A 19,043-nucleotide genomic window follows, 5' to 3' on the forward strand; every position below is an offset into this window, starting at 1 on the left:
GCCCTGCTCCTGTATTAATTTTCATTTTCTTTCTCATAGAAAGTATCGAAAGTATGACTGGGGACCAAATAGCTTTCTGTCTCTGAGGTCCCAGTCACCCCTAGAATGGAATGGGGGAAGGGGAAGAGGGTGCAAGTGACCCTCAGAAGCTCTGGGGAGGCTTGGGCCACTTTGGGGTCAAGCCCAAGAGAAGTTCTAAGGCTCTGGTCTCGGACTCTGATGGCCCCAGGTACAGCCATCCCGCCCCCCAAAATTTCAGGGCTCTGGAGAGCAAATGCAATTCAAAGTCGTTCTACAGTCCCATCTGCCTTCAGAAAATAAAATTAGCCAATTCCACCAGCACATTTTACTGTTATTTCTTTTGCGTTTCTCTGGTGTGCAGCTCCCAGGTGTTTGAGGCTGGGTAGGGCCCCAGGACAGACTGGCCTGGGGTCCACCGCACGGGAAGGGGTGTTTGAGCCGCCTGTTTCAATGCTGCGGGGAGACTCTTAGCAAATCGCCTGGACCTGGAGGTTGAGAGCAGCGAGCTTTGTTTTCAGTAGAATCGCTGGTATGATGTTTAGCTGCCCGGGGATGCAGCCGCCCTTCCCTTCTAGAGGGGGAAAATAGTTCCTAAAAAGCATATTCCACCCGCCCCCCCAGGAATGTCTCTATAGAACCAAATCAAAGCTGCCCTTAGGAAGGTATGAATAGAATAAAAAAAAGATTTCTATGGAGCTTAAAGTTCACAGCCATTCTGTGTAGACAAGAGCTAAGAAAAATGTGAGAATTATACAGAAAACCATTAATCACTTCTTTTCTTTAAATACGTATCCTCTCTCCTTTGTTATTATTCAACAGCAAATCTCCGCAGACCGGCTGTTGGGGGAAAAAAGTGTTAGCCGCCACTCCCGGATCTGCAAGGGGGAAAAAATTTGGAACCATAAAGTTGAAAACTTTTTTCTCTCAGTTTGGAAGAAGCTGTTCGTCATGAATGGGATCCGTGGAGTTCAGGCCAGAGGAGGCGAGAGGCGCAAAGGTAACAAAGCCCCCGCCTGGGTTGGCTTTTTTTTAAATCGTTTTATGAGCTCTTTTTACAAGGGAAAGAAGAAATAGTCTCTCGCCTCCTTTTTCTTTTTCAACTATCTTCACAGGGTTTTTATGGTGAATGCTTGGTCCGGTTTTGATGCCTTTTATGATGACAGATGCTTGGGTCAGGGACTGACACCTGGAGAGTGTTTGAACTGATTGGGACTGAGGTGTTAGGGCCCCAGAAAACTCCCAGAAAAGATAGGGAGGCAGTTGAGAAGTGCTTTCTGGTTTTAGAAAATGCAGTAGGGCCTGGGGAGCCCCAGCATGTGTGTGTGTGTGTACTGAGTTGAGGTGCACATGTGGCCTGTGGGCTCCATAAGTCTGCTTGTCTACGCTGGGGGCTGGTATTTTACAGATCTGTATACCGGTGAGTTGTTGTCACTGCTACCTCCTGGAAAAATGGAAGGCAGTTTTTGGATGAAAAACCCCAACCTCAGAGTGGGTATAGTTGGATGTCTTCAGTTTTTCTTTTTGTGTCTAGCTTGGGGTTCTAGACAAATATTTGTGACTCTCTGGAGCAGGAAACTGTTCTGCTTGCAGGCAAGGTTCGTTGACGCCAGAATCTTCCTCTTCGACTCTGCCCCCTCCCTTTTTCCTGAAGGCTCAGAGTTTAGTTTGCTTTCCTTTTGCTCTCTTGGCTTGGGGGCTCTGTTCCCCGCTCAGGGGCCCTGCTTCTGAGGGTGAAGGAGCCAGTAGGCTCTGCCTCAGACCAGAATGTGCTGGCCTTTTTTCCTTGGGACTCACTGAGGGTTTGGAAGTAGGAGGCCGGCAGGAGAGAGAGTTCATGGAGAGGCCACGTTTTCTAGGCGATTAGCTCAGTATTAGAACCACAAAATGACCTCGGAAGCCCCTTGACCTCTCTGAGACTGGACATTGTGTTGGCTCTTGCCTCCTGCCCAGAAGGGAAAGTCACACCTCTGCAGCGAGGGGTCCTTGGGCTGTTGCATGTCCCCTCTCCACCCCCCACTAGACTTCAACCCCCCCCCCTTTTTTTTCTATCTTGAAGTTTCTGGATTATTTTTCTATTACTGTCCATTGAAGAGAAAATGCGCAAAAAAAAAAAAAGTAGCTCAGCTAGGGGAGGGAAGTAGGGTGCTGGTTTCTCTTTCTGTGCAGAGCTCCTTTCCTCAGGCAGATTCACGCCCCCCCCATCCACATCCAGTTCACCCCTCCTCCTTTCCTGTCCCTTTGGAGGGGGCTGAGGGAAGAAAGACAAAGGGAGACAGATATGTGAGGTCCAGGGGCTTCAGAGGGCTAGGGGAACAAGCCCCTGGGTCCTAAGGAGAGAGAGGGCCCCTGTTGTGGTTACTGTCTCTTGAGGTCTGTTCTCCAAATCCACAGATTCTTGACCCATTTTCTGAAGTCCCTTTGTTTAGGAAGCTATTTCTATAATCACGGTCACCCCCTTCTCCATTCTCCAATCCCACTCCAGCTACACACAGTGCCCACAGAGTACCTCCCCACCAACAGAGCAAGAGTGATGGGAGAAGGGTCAGTGTAGGCTGTCTGATCATTTTCAGGGACAGCTGTGCCACGCACGTTAACCAAAGTTTCCAACAACTTTTAAGAGATGCATGGAGGATTTGCTAAGATGTGAACTCAACAGAGAGCCTTTCCAAATCTGAATTCTACTTGCTGTATCTTAAAAAATCTATACCAGCAGCCATCCTCTTAGGAGGAGATAGAGACAGAGAGAGAGACAGACAGACTCCAGCTGGGAAGAGGAAATGTTCCCTTGAGTTAAGACTAGGAGAAACAGAACCTTGCTGGGATATATATGGGATGTTGGTTAGCATTTTATAAATTGTCTCCTGTGTTGGGGACTGTCTCAGACAAGCAATAACTGGCCTGGCATTGGTTGGTATCCTCTCCTTTGTCCCTGGGTGGCTTAACAAGTGCAGGGGCTGGTGGCCTTGGTAAGAAAAGGGAGCCAGCAGAAAGGCAAGCTGGACTCCTGAAATGAAAATATTTGGGACTCAGGGGAGATGTGCACCCATAACTCCTCAGAGCAGATAACCAGTTGTGAGCCCTCTATAGGCTCAGGTGACAAAGATCTAGTCACCTGGGTCTTTACAACCTACTTTCTGCCATGTGAGGATTACAGGTCCACCATAGGAAAAGGGAAGGCTGGGGTTCCTTCAAAGGGGAACTGAGCATTCCCCCCACCCTCACTGCCAGACCCCCAACCTCTGTAGAGCTGAGTGCTGCCGGCAGGCTCCCCAGCCCCTTGGGCTCACCTTCTACAATTCTAGCGGCCACCTCTATCCTCCAGACCTTTGGATCTCTCTTCATCCAGTTCGTCGGCCCTCCCCACGCTCCCTCCTCTTTGCACCCGCCTGGGCAAAGTGGGGTTGCCCGACTAGCCTATGCCGGCCGGCGCTGGGGCCGCCCCAGTGCCCGTGGTGGGTCTCCCATGGAAGCGGCGGCCCCGGGAGGGGGGTCTGGTTGGAAAGCGGAGTTGGGAAGTTTCCCAGCGTGAGTTGAGCGCTGACGGATTTGTGATCGGCCATAAAACCGGCGCGTTCAGATTCGTAAATCAATCTCGCCTTTCTCACAATATAAACGTTCGCTTTATCGGCAGCAAGGCTCTGCTCGCGCCCCGGCGCTTGTTTATTTGAATATGGACATTCCCAGGATCCGAAAAGAGTGTGGGCATTTGAACAGAACCTGCCCGGCGTGCCTCCGTGTCACCGGCTTTTCTTTAGCTCGTCTTTAAAATGAATTTACCAGTTTTGAGATTGGTGTCTTCCCATGCTCCCGCATATTCTCTCCTCTCTTCTCTGCTACCCCCGCTCCCGCCCTGTATTTTTCTTTTAGACTTTAGTGGCCTGCTTTTCTTGGGGGGAGGGCAGTTTTAATGGATTTCTCTGGCCGGGACCTTGCAGGGAGTTGCCCTCGCTGGAGCCGGGCTCGCGGCTGAATTCAATACCAGTCTGGGTTTTGTATCTGCACAATCAAAGCCCATCACCCCCCTACAGAGCCTGGGCCCGCCGGCGCCCCACCGAGCGTTGAGAGCGGTATTCTTAGGGGACCAGGCCGGCCCAGTGCTGGGCCGGGGGCCCGCGCCGCTGCTCCCGCTGGACCCAGACACCACCTGGGTTGGCGGTCTCTTCAGGGGTGGTGAGGGCACCTGGGTACTCAACCTTCTCCCCCTCGAGTCGCTTTTGGTTGAGACCCCTCCAGATAAACCGCTGGCGGCTCCTCGACCCCCTGCCCCCGCCCCAAACCACATCTATTCTTCCCTGTCCGCCGGCCCCTGCGGCTGCCCCAGAGCTGCTGAAGATAAGGCTGGAAGTGTGGGCTGGGCGAGGGGCTCCTTCAGGAATGTCCTCTCTGCTTCCCTTTGCAACCCCATCCCACACCGTGGCCAAAGACTCCGATTCGATTCTGGGACTCTGGTCATATCTGGTCTGCTCCTTCTGGCGCCAAGCTGTATGTGAAGGTTTGGAGGGATGTTTTGTTTTGTTTATATCTGAGATGAAGAAGTCTGTGTATGTTTCTCTCTCTAGGCAGAGGGGATGGATTTCTTCTATCAGCACCGATGTTTAACCCTTCAATATGAAACCCCTCATCTTTTTCCTATTGATCTGTCTCCATTGTCTGCTGATTGGAAGCTGGTGGGGGGGTGGTCAGTTACTAGTACCTGGAAAATAGGAACTGGGCTGTCAGACCAACTTCAAAGCCTCTTTCTTCCCTCTCCTCCCCTCCAGTTCAAACCTCTAGCTATCTTCAGTGGTGTGTTGTGGGTGGGGAGGGACTGAGGCAGGGTGTGACATAAGTACCCAGAGATTGAGCTCCCACTTCTTTTGTGTAGGAATCTTCTTACTCCAGGTCTTTGTCTCTAGAGCGCATTCTCAATAGAATTTGGTTCCCTGTAACAGTAACAACACAAGGAAAAAAAAGTCCCCCTTGTGGTTACTCTCAACTCTGGAAGCTCCCAAGTCATCTCTTCACCCTGTCCCTTTTCTGCCCTTTCAAAAGGTACCACAAAAGATTTTTTTAAAAGGAGAATTAAAGGCAGAAACCCCCTTCTTTATACACATATAATCTGGATCTATGAAATGTTTCTTTTGAAGCTGGTCCCTTTAGAAATTTTGTTGGTCATTTAAGGAAGACGGGGAGTATGCCCCACTAAAATATCCTAGGAGTGAGGGTAAAATAGAGTTGGGGAGAATGTTAATGTTAAAGGATGTAGAGAGAGCAACTGGATGCTGAGAAATCAGGGGCTTGGAGAAGGACTCTGTGCCCATCCCACCCCACCCCCCCCAGACGCCCCTGCAGACTATTTCTGCACCTTCACAAACTAAGCAGAAGCAGGAGGAGAAGGGAGAGAGGAGAGGTGGGCTGTGGGTAAGTGTGTGTCTGGGGGGGATGCTGGTTAGGAAGTGTAGAAACAGCAGATACAGATATGAATGTGGGAAAGAGAACTGGCTACTATTCCATTGGTGGGTTCGGGGGAACCTATTTCGCAGGAAAATTTCTCCTCCTGAAGGGGAAGGTCATAGTGGTCCTTTGAGCCTGAAATCGAAAGACCCCCTTCCCCCTCCTGGTCACGTGATTCATTAAATAATTAATGCCGAGGTTGCAGAATAGATATGTATTCGTCAGGAAAATCACAGGCTCGGTCTCCCTGTTTCTGACGTGCAATTCAACTGTCCTTTGAAAAACAAGCCTGTACCCCGAGAAAAAAAAAGAGAGGGGGAGAGAGAGGGAGAGAGAGAGAAAAAGAGAGGGAGGCAGCAATAAAACAGCCCCGCAGCCGGAGCCACACCGCGGGCTGGGGTATTGTAAGTAGAAGGGATTTCTCACTACCTACCGCGTCTTATATGTCCATGTAAATTTATTGTTTGTTATTAATGTTATTGTCGTAAAATGTGACAAATAGCCATCTTCATTTCCTGCCATTTCTCTTCACATGGTGCTCTGTGTGTTTGTACCCATTGAGGCATTGCATAGAGATTTTAGGAATATTCCTCTTCTCTCTCTCTCTCTCTCTCTCCCTCTCCCTCTCCTCCAACCTTTTTCTTGATTTATAGCAATATGGGTGTCAGCTTCTCGGCCGGCATGCCAGCCATTGTGTGTGTGTGTGTGTGTGTGTGTGTGTGTGCGTGCGTGCGCGTCTGCGTGTGTTTGTGAGCGAGTTGTGTTGTTTATGGCCATGTCTTCGATAAATCATTTCTCACAGAAAATGATGTGGAAGCTGGGCTATTTCTGCGGCCGGGAAAGAGTCACTCTTGGAGGCACTTCCTCTCTCTCTGCTCTGCTCCCAGGAGTTGGTTATTTCAGACGATTTACAGTAATATATCAGCAGTTAATATGAAAGCTCTATAGCTGGAGGTCTTAAATTACAGCATCTGTGATTATCAATTAAGGCGAGATTTGTATAAATTTGGTAAACTAGAAATGCCTCATTGGCATATAAACCCAGTCAAAGACCACGACCTAATATAAAAATTATATTTGTGAGCCTGATAACAGCCAACATTCCTGCAGCAGCAGACAGAGCTTCATTTTTCAGCGGTTCCCCTCCAGGAGTTTGGCTGCTCCGATGCTGCCAAGGGTAAAGAACCCAACTCTGAAGGCAGAAGGAGCCTGGGGGAAAGAGACGTGGAGGCAGGAGGAGAAATTACTGAAGTTGAAGGCAAAGATGTTTGCAATCCACGGGGACCAAAAAGAAGTCCTCTGCAACTGGAGGGGGGCTGGAGGAATTCGGTTATAGTGTTCAAGCTCAACCTATAGGACTGACCTGTATGACAGTGTTGCTAGTGGGATAGGAGCTACCCAAGCTGGGGGAGACAATGGAGGCAGAGGCTGAAGGGCAGGGAGGGAAGCTGAAAGCTTTGGCTCCCCACCCTTCTTTCTAACAAAACAAGGAAGTGAATTCACACCCTAGTAGCCTTCCTTCGACCTCCTGAAACAAAGAAAGTTTCCTCAGCGGTGAGGGCCTGTGTGTTGAGGGCTAAAGGAGTGAAAAGTTCTCTAAGTTTTTCTAGAAGAGAAATGTTTCCAGGTGGTCTCAGAAAGTTGGAGAGCATTTCAGGACACAGGGTGTGTTCCTCTCCATAAGTCCCCATCCAAAGAGGGAGCAAATGGGGTATAGATTGGGAGGGGGAGAGGTCACAGTACCTCCCCACTGGGGAGGGGTCTGCCGGTTGAGAGCAAAGCCAGAGGTGGCTTTTGGGGATGTTATGCACTGCGCCCCCCCTCCCCAAAGTTGTTATGGAGGAGAGGCAGAGGGACAGAGCCTTGGCCAAGTTCCGTTGGGGTTGCTAGCATCTCCTTCCCTGGCTGGAGCCCAGCCAACTGACTTTATAGCCACTATTATCTGTGATACTTAACTCTGCCTGCTAGTGTAAACCTTTGAGCAGGAAAATTAGAGTGATGCCGCGCCCAGGTGTTAATTATTCATGGCATCAGCTGTGCCTTGGAGTGGCTGCTTAGGGCCCGGTCCACCTAGGGGCTCACTCCCACGCTCTGCTCCAAGTGGGCACTGAGCCCTATCCTTGTTAACAGACAGCTTTTGGGGTGGTGGTAGGTGAGGCCTCCTAGTTTGCGAGTCTGGATTGAAAAGGGTTTAGTGAGAAAGAGAAGGAGAAGGCCAAGACCCTAGGCTGGGATGGGTCGGGGCGAGTTACCTGGCCTTGCTAAAAGGAGCTGGGGAGAGACTGGATTCACGGGCAGCCTTGACAGGGCTGGAGATCGTGGGGAGGTGGGAAGGACTGGAGGAGCAGCAGAGAGGCCTGAGGGATAGGGGGCTTCAGACCCTTCAGGCCCCCCATCCTTGGTGTTGGAGAAGCACCGCCCCCCCCCAACCCCTCAGTGTAGGAAGCGACTATTTCCTTCTCCCTCACCTGGGAAGTGGTGGGGGCAGGGGGCAAATGTGGAAAGGGAGAGTTCACCCTCAATCCAGTGCTTCGGGATTGAGGCTGAAGTCTTAGAATCCCTGAGTCAGAGGGAAGGGAACAGTTGGGTGTTGCTAGCTTCTGAGCTCAGCCTGTTTTGGAGGGTGGGGAATAGCAGAAGAAGGCTGAAGGGTTTGCTCCCTGAGACAGGCCAGAGCCCCCGAGGAGAGCTGGGACCCAACCTCACAGGCCCTTGCCCCTGTTCTTCCAACTCCCCTTTCTGCTGTTGCCCCTGTCACAGTGGAGGCCTGATATCCGCCATCGCCCCCCCCCCCTGCTTTTCCTCTCCATTCTTTATGCCCCCTTCATGTCTTTGTCTCTTCTGGCCCTGGGGATACCCCCTCCTCTTCTCTTCCCCGGGAGACAAAAGCAGGGAGAGCATCCCTCTCTACCATGATCTTTCAGTCAGTCTCTGCCCCCTTGCTAAATCTCCTTCTGTGAGGCCTGACGCCCTCCATCCAGGCATACAGGCCTACCCTCCAGATCAGCAGGTTTGTTGTTTTTTAAACATTTGGTTCATGTAGCCATGAAGTGCCCTGCTTCTTACAGTTCTGTATGCACACACACACACCCCATTGGCTTTTGTGCTGTTCGGGAGATGGGGCAAAATGTATTTGATAGAAGGGGCTTTAGGAAAGCTGCTGACTCTTATCTTCTCCCCAGACTCTGCTAGAGTCCACTTTTGTGTATATAATTATAGTGTTTATCTCTGTGCCTTTAAGAAGCTGGGCTGCCAATGCTTTAATGAGCAGAGGAGTTAGAAAGATGAGGAAAGAAAGTTAGAAGGAAAAAAGAGAGGGTCCCAGAGAGAGAAGCAGCAGCAGTTTCCCTTTCTGAGGAGGGAGGTCAAGGCAGAGCCCAAGGAGAGGATGACAGGGAGAATGGAGACAAAGGCCACTCAGAGGGGCAGGGAGGCTGTCCTGGAAGAAGGCACCCCCCAACTTGGATAGGTACATACACGAGAGTTAAGTGAGAAGGGAAGTGGAAAGGAAACCACTCACTTTGGCCCCCTTCTCTGTAGGAGATGTCTCCATGGCAGAACCCGACTCCCAAGAGGACAGGGCCCTGAGACCAAGAGCTGGCTCCACATTACCCAGAGGGGTAGCCTAATCGAGTCCAGAAGTGATTTCTGGAGATACTCCGAAGTTGAAGTCCTTAGCAAAGCCCCATTCAAATTCACTAAAGACAAAGAGAGAAGCAGAGTGTGAGAAGACAAAAAGACTGTGAGGAAGGGACAGAGACCACAGAGATGGTTAGAAAAGGCAGGGAGAGAGAGAGAGGGAGGGAGGGGGGAGAGAGGAGAAAAACAAATAGAGATAGACATGCAGAGAAAGAGCCCATCCCCTTGGGGTGGGCGGCATTGAGGAAAGGACTGTAGGGTCTGGAAGCTCCTCCAGGCTCTGTGCCTTCTCATAGGCAGCTGCCCAAAGCCGAGGCCATCCCAGAAGCAGCGTCTCTAGAGTAGGCCCTGGGGTGCTGAATCAGGTGTGAAGCAGCTGGGGTAGGAACTGGTGTTGGGAATGGCCAAGATGTTTTGGGCACTTCAAACTTCTCTTCCACCACCATCTTCAGTAATTTAAAGATTGGAATCTTCCCAAAGAGAATCCCACCCTGGGGTGGGCTGCTGGTTGTGTCAGTGTCTCACACCGGGACCCTGGGACTCCTTCCTTGGCCTGTTTCCCCCTCCTGCGTTTGGTCTCTTCTTTCCCTCTTCAGGGGCAGGGAGAAGTTGATCTTCCAGCAGCCTGAGAACTTTCCCTTTCACCTCCAATCCACATCTTCTCCCTTGAAGCCCTGGCCAGAACACAAGGATGTTACCCTCGCTAATCTCCTTCTTTCTCCATCTTTCTGGAAAGAAAAGGAAAAATGGAAAGTTTCCAGCAGCCTAAGCAGCTTTAGACAACTCCAGGGAAAATGGAAAACGCAAACCTTGCTTGCCTCTCCAGTCCCTCCCCTGGCCGCCACTGGGCTCCCCCCGTCGCGCCCCCCATGCTCCCGTCCCGTCCTGCTCAGAATGCTCTCCCTTCCCCTCCCTCCTCCGCCGGGCCGGACATATGGAACCCATTTCGCCGGTGACATTGAAGAGCCGCTGCGCGCCCGCCTTCCGCCATGGCGCCCCCGATTCCCCGCGCCCCGGCAGTCGCCGCTCCTCTCGCCCGGCCGCTCGGCCCGCTCACGCCTCGAAGCCTCGACCGGGCTCCGCGCCGGGCCCGCGCGCCTCCCGCAGCTCCACGCGCCCGGCCGCGCGCGGACTCGAAGGCCGAACAAAGCGGCGGCCGCGGCAGGCGGGCTGGGGGAGTGCTTCCGGGCCTCTCCTCGCCTCGGCCGGTGGGGCCGGGATGCTGCCGGCCGCTCAGCCCCCGCTGGCGACCCGGACCCGGCCAGCCGCCTGCCGCTGCCCGCGCCCTAGCAGAACCGCACAGGTAGGTGCGGGCTCCGGACCGGGCTCGGAGTGAGAGCTGAGTGCCCGAGATCCCCGCGCCCGTCTGGGAGGACAGTCGGATTGGTGCGAGCCAGAGATGGGAGCGAGTTGAAGAGGCAGTGAGGGCGGGCGGGCGGAGGGTGCGGGTCGGTGTGCAGGAATGCGGGGTGTGGACAGGACCCGGCTAGGGCCTGCGGAGCGCTGGGGCTCAGGAAGGGCGGTGGAAGCTGCGGGGGGGTTTCCAGGGGAATTGGGAGCTCCGGGTTGTGCGGCAAATGTGAGGGGCAGCTGCTGGAGTGGAGGGGGGGGGGGCTGGGTCCTGCTCCCAAAGTCCAGCTGCCACCATGGTCAGAGCCTACTAGCACCTCGCGGGTTTTTTGAAGCTGAAACTACAAGGGGCTGCGCTAAGGACGGGTGTTAAACTGAGAAGGTAGGAGACGGGGTGATTTATGGCTTCAGAGAAGCTGTGTTTACTCCCTGCCTCCTCTGGAAACCAAAAACCAAACAGAGCAGAGGCGGGAGAACCCTCTCTCTTTGGAGTGGAAGGCGATGCCAGGTTGATTCACTGGGATTTATTTTTCCAGATGTGGGGAAATGGTGGGAGCTGTCTCTTTGCAGGGGCAGGATGTGAGATGTAAGGAGAGTGTGCAAGCATACACACGTAGGTGTGTTTTGTGTGAGTGCACACATGTATTCATTTGGGTCGGGGTTTGTCAGGGACAGCATCGCTTTACAAGTGAGCACGCTGGCAGCTGCGTGAGGACCTGATGTTCTTAGGTCTGGGTACCCAGGACCTGGTTGCTCTGGACGTTCTCTGTTGCCTCGTACCCTCGCCATGGGGGAGTGCTCCTGCAGTCTGTGCTTTCTTTCCTCCCACAGCCACACGCAGCAGTGCCCACTTGGCCTGGTCCCTGGCCCCTCTGTGTCATCTGCCCACGCTGCCTGATCTTCACTTTGAACCTTTAACTTTGCCATGCGAGACGTAGGAATTAGTGAGCACAGCTGGGTTGGGGAGAGGGGTGGGAGAAAAAGGCCTGAAGTGGTAGGGGCTGTTGGTGGTTTGAGGCTGGTGGGGGTTCCACTAGTACTGCTCAAATTCTCCCAAAATCTCTGTTTGGGAGGGAGCGGGTGAGTACAAAGGGGACCAGGGGAAAGGAGCCAAGCAGGATAATGGGGGTGGGAGAAAAATATTTTGACCCCCAGATAGTTATTTCCGCAGGCCAGCCAACTGGTGGCTTTTGCATTTCTGTCCAGACACTGGGCTTTGCCTGGAAATTGTTTTGCATTAAATTTTCTCAGCCGCAGAATTATCTTTCCTCGCCTCCAGCTAAACTTGCATTTTTCCACCAGACACTTGGGCCCCGCACCAATGAAATCTGAGAGGAAGCGGCTGGGCCCTAAGTGGCTGTAATTTAATTGATTTTATCATAAATCATCAACTTGATGAAGAACCCGAGGTTTCAGTGAAGTAAATTGATATTAATGGGAGTTTCTTGAAATGCAAACTCGCTGCATTGTTGGGGCATTTTGAGCTGGGAGGTGGATTACATGTGTCCCAAGAGCAGAGAGCCGGTACCTGGAGCCCAGCACAGCTTTAGGGGGTCGGGAAAGCTAGCTTCGAGGGGCAGCTGCAGGCAGACAGGTTTCTGTAGGGGAGAAGGCAGAGAATGGAACATTGTTGGGGAGGGAACAGTCTGACTCCATGAACCCTGGCTGGCAGTCCTGGGAATGTTGGTCTCCCAGTCGGGGGAGGCAGTTGGGGAAGCTGGTAGGTGTGTGGGCAGAGTTGGGGGTCGGGTGAGAAGGCCAGGCTGGTACAATGGGTGCATTGACTCCTGGTTAAAAATTGCCAGGTTGAAGCCTTCCTCCTCTAATTACACAAATTAATTATTTACTGCTCAGGTTGCTATGTCTGAAAATAGTACTTTTGATTTGGTGATGAAGGTGGAGAATAACCCACCCTGGACACAGAAGGGCAGTAAAAACCAATGCACTAGCCTCTGAGGGTTCAGGAGTGGGGTTGGCACTCAGTTGTGGGGGTGTAAGCATTTAAATTTCAAAAGAAATAATCTGATTTTGGATGAGATGGTGCCCATTATTATCTGAAATCAGTTTATGACTGCTTATTGTTACTCACTTTTACATCAGTACACAGAGAACCACAAATTGTCAGCTCAAAAGGGAAGATCATTTAGCCCAAGCCCTCCCCTCCATACATGTGATCTTGCTTTAGGGATGGGAAAACTGAGGCCCAGTGAAGTCTGCTTCAGATTACACAGCCAGTCTGGACCACCTGGAATCCAAGCCTCCTGACTCCCAAACCTATCCTTTATGTACGACTTTAGGCAAGCCACTTCCTGGCTCTGGACCTCAGTTTCTCTATCTTTGGCAGTGGCAGCATTGGACAGGACACTCCCTGAGTTCTTCCCAATTCTGACCTTGAGTAACTCTCTAGTGCTTGGGAGCGACTCCTTTTTGTTGCTCCTGGGGTTCTGTGGGCACCTGAGTATAGAAGTCACTATGTGCATGCATATTTGCAGTATGCATGAAGTTTGTATATGTCCAGAGAAGTGCATGGTTATTCAGACTGACTCGAGGAAATCCACTGGAATCTGGACTATTCCTCCTCCTGAAGGTGTCCTTTTTCTCAGCAGAGGAGAAGCCCAAGCCTAGAGCACTGGAGATAGAAGGCAGTGGGAGGGGCTAGCTGGCTGGGTTGGGCCGGGATTGGCATTTGAAGGGGAGCTAGGGAAGGAGGGGCTCAGCCTCAAAGAGCAAAGCACTTTCTCTGCCAGGATTTGGAGCTGAGGCTGGAGTTGTTGGGAATACAGCTTTTGAAGTCCCTCCAACACCAGCGCAGGGACCAAATTATGGTTTCAGCATTTAGATCTGAGACAGCAGACCACCATCACCACTCCCAGCCTCACTTTGCCCCCCTGAGCCTTTGGACGCAGGGGGCCATGGTATTACACCAGGTCTCCTCCCAGGGAAGCCAGGAAAGAAGTCCTGCAAGGTGGATGACCCATGTCTTCTTGCTCTTATTTTCCATTTCTTTTCCCAACTGGGAAAAAAAAAAGATAAAATTCAAAAGAGGTGGGGGCTTCTCAGAAGTGGCCTGGATGTGAGAAGGGAGATTTCTTGTAGGATCAGGGATATGGGGAGGCTAGCAGAGGAGGGGCGGCTTCCAGACTGCCTTAGGAAGTATTGTCAGGGATATGAATTCTGGTGGAAGAAGTGGGAAGAGAGGAGAAACAAATTCATTTTGGGGGGATTCTGGAAATCAGAGTTCCTGGCCAGATAATCCTGAGAGGAAATAGTCTGTTTTTGCCCGAGACTTCTTAAAGTCTCACCCCAAACCCTATTTGAGAGAAAGAAAAAAACGAAAGGGCCAGCAGGCCCAGATTCTGGGCCTATCCCATTCTGACTTTGGAGTTTTATATTTGGAGGCAGTTCTGGAGGCCTTCCACTGATTGGTCATTAATCCCGTGAGTTATTGTCTGCTAAACAGAGGTCAGTGGGAGAGAGGCATCTGATCTGTCAGGAGAGACCTGCGCAGTCAGTCCCTCGCAGCAACTCCCTGGGTCCTGTACCTCCCTTGGCAGCTTCTCTCTTCCTTCCCCAGCAATCCCCCCCCAACCCCCCAACCCACCCCTGACCCCAGGCGCCCAGCTGTCCAAGATTTGCCCTTCTCCTTCTTGCCTTGCCCACCTTTTGTCTCGACATCCACAGGGGTGGGGTTTGTCAGGCCGGGACAGAGCTTCTAGGTGAGGCGGGACCCCCGATACAGTGGAGCTCAAACGCAACTGGGCGCTGCCGCTCACCGTCCTGGTCCACGGGCGTAGGGGCACTGGCTCGGCCTCCTTGCTCACTGAGCAGACTTTGCAAACCCTTGTGGAAGCCTTGTTTTGTCTTCCTCTGTTTCTTGCCCCCACTCTTGGGGTTAGGGGAGAGTTCAGCTCAGAATTTACTTCAATTTACTTCAGTCTTGGCCTTTTTCTTCTTTGGATCTTGGCTTCTACTGAGCTGGGTGTACACCGGCCTCCGCCCAGGCGCGAAATCTTCCTTCCTCTGCCCCTTTGTTCCCACCGGCTCAGGCATCTTAGAAAGGTGGGAGTTCGGGATCCAAATACCAAGAGCGATTTGCAGTAGCATTTCCCATTTTCTAGCCCCCATCTTTGAAATTTCATTAATATTTAAAAGAGATGGAGATTCAGGGGTGTGTGTGTGTGTGTGTGTGTGTGTGTGCGCGCGCGTGCGTGTGTACTTTCCACGAGTCTCCGAGGCCACAGAGTTGGCCAGTGAATCTGGAAGAGTGTGGGACCCGGAACCCAGACAGGGCCAGAAAGAGATTGCTAAACGCCTCACCACTCCCAGCCCCACTGCCAGGTCCCGGCTTCTCAGGGAGCCTGGGGGGGCAAGTCAAATTTGGGGCTGGCTGAGCTAGGCGCTAGCCTGGGGCGGCGGTGGGGAAAATCCCTTGGTCATCCCAAGGCTGATACCAGAAATCGATTTTAAAGGAACCAGGCAGTTTGTCCTTATTGAGAGGAGAATTTTCGTTTGTTCTTTGCTGATTTTTTGGGCGCAGAAGGAAACAGACATCTCCGGTGGCCTCCAAGTGTGCCCCCCACCCGTGATTGCTCAAGGGGATTTTAAGGGCCCGGTGTCCGGGTACTGGGCATGGATTATGAGTGGGGGAGTAAGTGGTCTAGCTCTGGGGAAATAGGAAAGAATGTCTATGAAGGGGGGCATTTTCTCTGATTTTTGCCTTTATTATTAATTTCTAAGGTTTCTGTGTCTTATTCTTTCTCTTAAAATTTAAAAAAAAAAATTTCTGTTTCTCTCTGTCTCACACACACATACACAGACACACACAGACACACACACGGTAAGTTGCCCAAATTTCCCCACTTGAATCCAGGAAGAGATTGTTCCCTCTTCTCTCTCTAGTCTCCCCCTAAATTATGACTTCACTATCAGGGATGATAAATCCCTCTATCCTCCTTTTCCAGACCTCAAAGTCTTCCCTCCAACCCCGCTGGTGTTTCCTACCCTAAGTTTCCTGCCCAGGCTCCTCACTGCCCCAGTCTGTCCCTTGCAATTTGGAAGGTCTCTAGCCTGCAGACGTACCTCAGACGAAAACGGTACCCTGGAGCTGCCATTCTACCATTCATCCCCCATCCTCCCAGCCCCCAAAATGGGCTCTCTGCCAACCAAAAATCTCCAGAAAGGAATAATAAAGTCCAGAAGGAAACCAAACTGGGATCTAATTGTGTCTCAAGCATTTGGAAGGGGCTTTGCTCTCAGAATTACTTAAGAAGTCCTTACTCTATTTCTTACTGCATTTGGGGGCGCATGTCCTCTGAAAATTTGCTCCAGGTTAGCTTTCTTCCTCGCAGCCCTCTTTTTCGCTCCCACTCTACTGCACTCCATCTCCTTGTGTAGCCAGAAGGGACCACAAGAATCCAGGCTCAGAGCGGGGAGGGGTCCACTGTTGTGTCTGGAAAAACTCCTCTGCCCTTGGCTTAGCTCCAGGCTGATCCTCTTGCAGGCTGACTGGATGTCCCTGGGTTCTCTCTTACTCATTGGGGCGAAGCCGTGCAGGTCCCACAAGTGACCAGATCCTCCTCTCCTCTTAACTTCACAATGACTCTCTCTCTAGTGGCAGTAACAGCTAGAAGAGTTGGAGGGTCTGAGGTACATTCTTGACTTTTTAATGTGGGAGGGGAAAAGATCCAAAGGTGCTGGTCTCTTAAACCTCTAGAAGCCTCGTGAGTGAGTCACTGACCCACCAGGCCTAGAACTACGTAAGGTCCAATCCAACAGGTCTCTAACCAGGGTCTGGAGATCTCAGGACAGACTCTTTGTAGCCTTGACTGCTTTCTCTAAGGGTCCTGGCTTGAGCCCCAGCAGTGGGTCCAGCTTGGGTGTTTTCTGTTCCTGATACTAATAAACATAGAAAAATGGCTTCCACCTTCCATCTTCACCTCCCCACAACCCTCAGCCACCAACTCTCTAGGCAGGCATTAGGATCCTAGAGACCTCACAGTAGGAGGAGACTTCCACCGGTTCCTTGCTGGAGGTTAGGAAGGCCAGACTCCCCCTCTCCACTCCAATTCATCAGGGCCCCAAGAAACTGGCTGTTCCAGCCCATGAAGTAAGCCTGACTTAGTGGGCCTGAAAGAAGTGGGGACTGGAGGAGGCCAGGGGCCACACATTATGAGAGTAGACAGTAGGACCCTTTCTCAGCCCAAAGCAAAGCCAGTGAGTGGGGAGCTATGGGGTATCAGGGAAGCTTTGCTAGACACCACCACCCTCTCCTGGGAGGGAGACAATAGCTGGAAACCATCTCTCACCTTTGTTCTCCCAGTCCCTTCTCTCCTGGTCCATCCAGATGGGAAAAAGCAAAAGCCAAGGATTCTAACCAGGACATCACAGGGTAGTAGCTGGCTCTGGCTACGCAGAGTTAAGAGAACAAGTTTTCCAAGCTGCCTTCGTAGAAAAGAGAAACTGCCAGACTTCTATTTTATCCTCTAAGCCCGGAGTCAGCAGTTCTGCCAAGCTGCAAACACTCCTGCTTTTGGAAAAGTCCTGGTGCTTTTTTTTGTCTTTTTCTTCCGCCAGGAACGGCTCTTCCCCACCCCCGCCCCAAATCTGCAGACACCTACATTCTTGCCTCCTGTCTTCCTCCTACAGGCCTCCTAGCCTTTCCCTGCCCTTCTAAAACGCACTGGAAGACAACTTGAGCTTTTGTAGTTTTCCTCACTTGTTTCAAGAGTCCTAAATCTTGCAAGAGCTAAGAGAAGTAAACAGATTTGTTCTGAACAATAATAATAATAAAAATAACTACCCTCCATCTCTTTTGCCAGTGCATTTAAAATTAAGGCATTTTGCTGGTTTTTCGAATCTTCTTAGAAGTACAAATGTCCTTATCACCTCTTAGCCCCTTCTGCCTATCCGGAGGTGAGAATCTTAACAGAAACTTCTTCGTGAAGTTCTTACAGCTTCTCTATTGCCAGCAGTGTCTGGAACTCAAGCTAAACACAAGGTCTTCCTTTTGTCACCCTCTCCTCAACCCCCCTCCCCTACAAGATGGTCTGGATTTTTGAAATAATCACTCACCGCTTGTTGTCTGTTCTCAAAAATGGGAGGGGGCTTTTGAAAAGAAAGCTCTGGTTCCCCCCACCCCAGGTTGGAAACCGGGCCAGATTTGCAGGGAGAGAGGAGGAATAGAGGGTGTGGGGGAGAGAAAGACTGCTGAGACTCAGCCACCAGTCCCGCAAGAGTGAAACTACTTAAAAAAAAAAAAAAAGTCCTAGTGTTCCCACTGCAAATGAATGCAGAGGGGCACCCAGGAACCATCCCCTCACCCCCGCAAGGCCAGGGCCTCCCAAGCTACTCTCTGCTTAGACAGAAGGGTTTACTAATGGTGGTGGTGGTGGTGGTAGTGGGGAACTGTGAACTCCACCAGCTTTGCCTTGTCTTTGAGCTCCTCTTCCTCCCCCACCAAAATCTGAATTTAAAAATTTACCTGTCCTTAAAAAACAAAAACAAAACTTAAAAGCTCTACCTTCTTTCCTTTCTCACTCTTTTTTTTTTTTTACTGGGGGGGGGCGTTCAAAATACCCCCCTCCCCCATTACCACCATCACCTTCCTTCCTTATCAGGCATCTAAGCTTGCTAAAGGGGGAGAGGTGGGGGTGTGTGTGAGCTTGTGTGTGTGTGAGTGTGTGTGTCTGTGTGGTTTTTTCCCTGTGCAAAAGCAGAGGCCATTGTTACGGAGAGTAGGGCGTACCAGTCTTATAGGGCAACCGCACTGTGGCGGCTTGGCCGTGCCGGAGCCTGGAGCTGGATTCTCGGCGAGCTGAGCCGCCCGAGCACCTTTCGGTCTTCTATTTTTTTCCCGCTCCCCTACCCCCTCCCTCCTGCGCACCCCCGCTTCTAAGCCGAGTGAATTGAAGCGGACGCCGAGCGGCTCCTCCGGCCGGTCTGCCCCTCGGGCTCCCCAGCCGGGGTGGCTATTGGGGAGGGGGGCGACGCCGCTTTAAACAGTGGTCTTTTTTTCCTTTGCCTTCAAGGAGGGGAGATTTCTCGCCTGCCGCTCGCGCTGGGGCTCGATGTGAATATATATTATGTCTGCCTGTTCTCCCCTCGTCGGTGGCTAAGGTAAGCTGGACTGAAATAGGCTATCAGTTTGTGAATGGCGGAGAGTATGTCTCAATGATTTATGGCCCATATGACTCCAATCTCGGTTCAAGAAGAGTTCACAAGCTTTAAGCTTCCTTCCACGCAGCGACTCTCTCTCTCTCTCCCTCTCTCTCTCTCTCCCTCCCTCCCTCTCTCCCTCTCCCTCTCTCTTCCTGCTTCTTTCCTTTTCTCTTCTCTTTTCTTTCAGCAGCCAGATCTGGACTGAATTTTCGCCCGGCTGTTAAGAAGAGCCTAACCTTTTTTCTCTCTTCCTTTTTTGTTCTATTTCTTTTCTATTTTTTTTTTTAAGTCCTGGAAGGTGGCCTAGCCCCTCTCCCTGGTCTTCCCAGCTATTGTTATTCTCCCAAGCCTTTTTTGGGGGGGTTGCTTGGAAAAGTGGATTTCTTGGGGTGGCTCACCGCCCTTCTCCAGTGAGACCCTGGGGGAAGCCGGGAGCCACTGTC

At 51.7% G+C, this 19,043-nt stretch overlaps 1 protein-coding gene across 2 annotated transcripts in view; it reads left to right on the top strand.

Moving 5' to 3' along the window:
• HOXB3 (homeobox B3) overlaps positions 1 to 19,043 on the top strand; it is a 25,210-nt gene continuing 6,167 nt past the window's right edge. Inside the window, exons 1-2 of one of the 2 annotated variants that reach the window (XM_018064935.1) lie at positions 1 to 1,018; positions 18,471 to 18,558. The gene's annotated coding sequence lies outside the window, so the exon portion shown is untranslated. Of the gene's footprint in view, positions 1,019 to 18,116; positions 18,559 to 19,043 lie in introns of those variants that run through there. The other variant, XM_018064936.1, reaches the window with a different exon arrangement.

The sequence above is a fragment of the Capra hircus genome, chromosome 19 (genome assembly GCF_001704415.2).
Source record: "Capra hircus breed San Clemente chromosome 19, ASM170441v1, whole genome shotgun sequence".
NCBI classification, from domain to species: Eukaryota; Metazoa; Chordata; class Mammalia; order Artiodactyla; family Bovidae; genus Capra; species Capra hircus.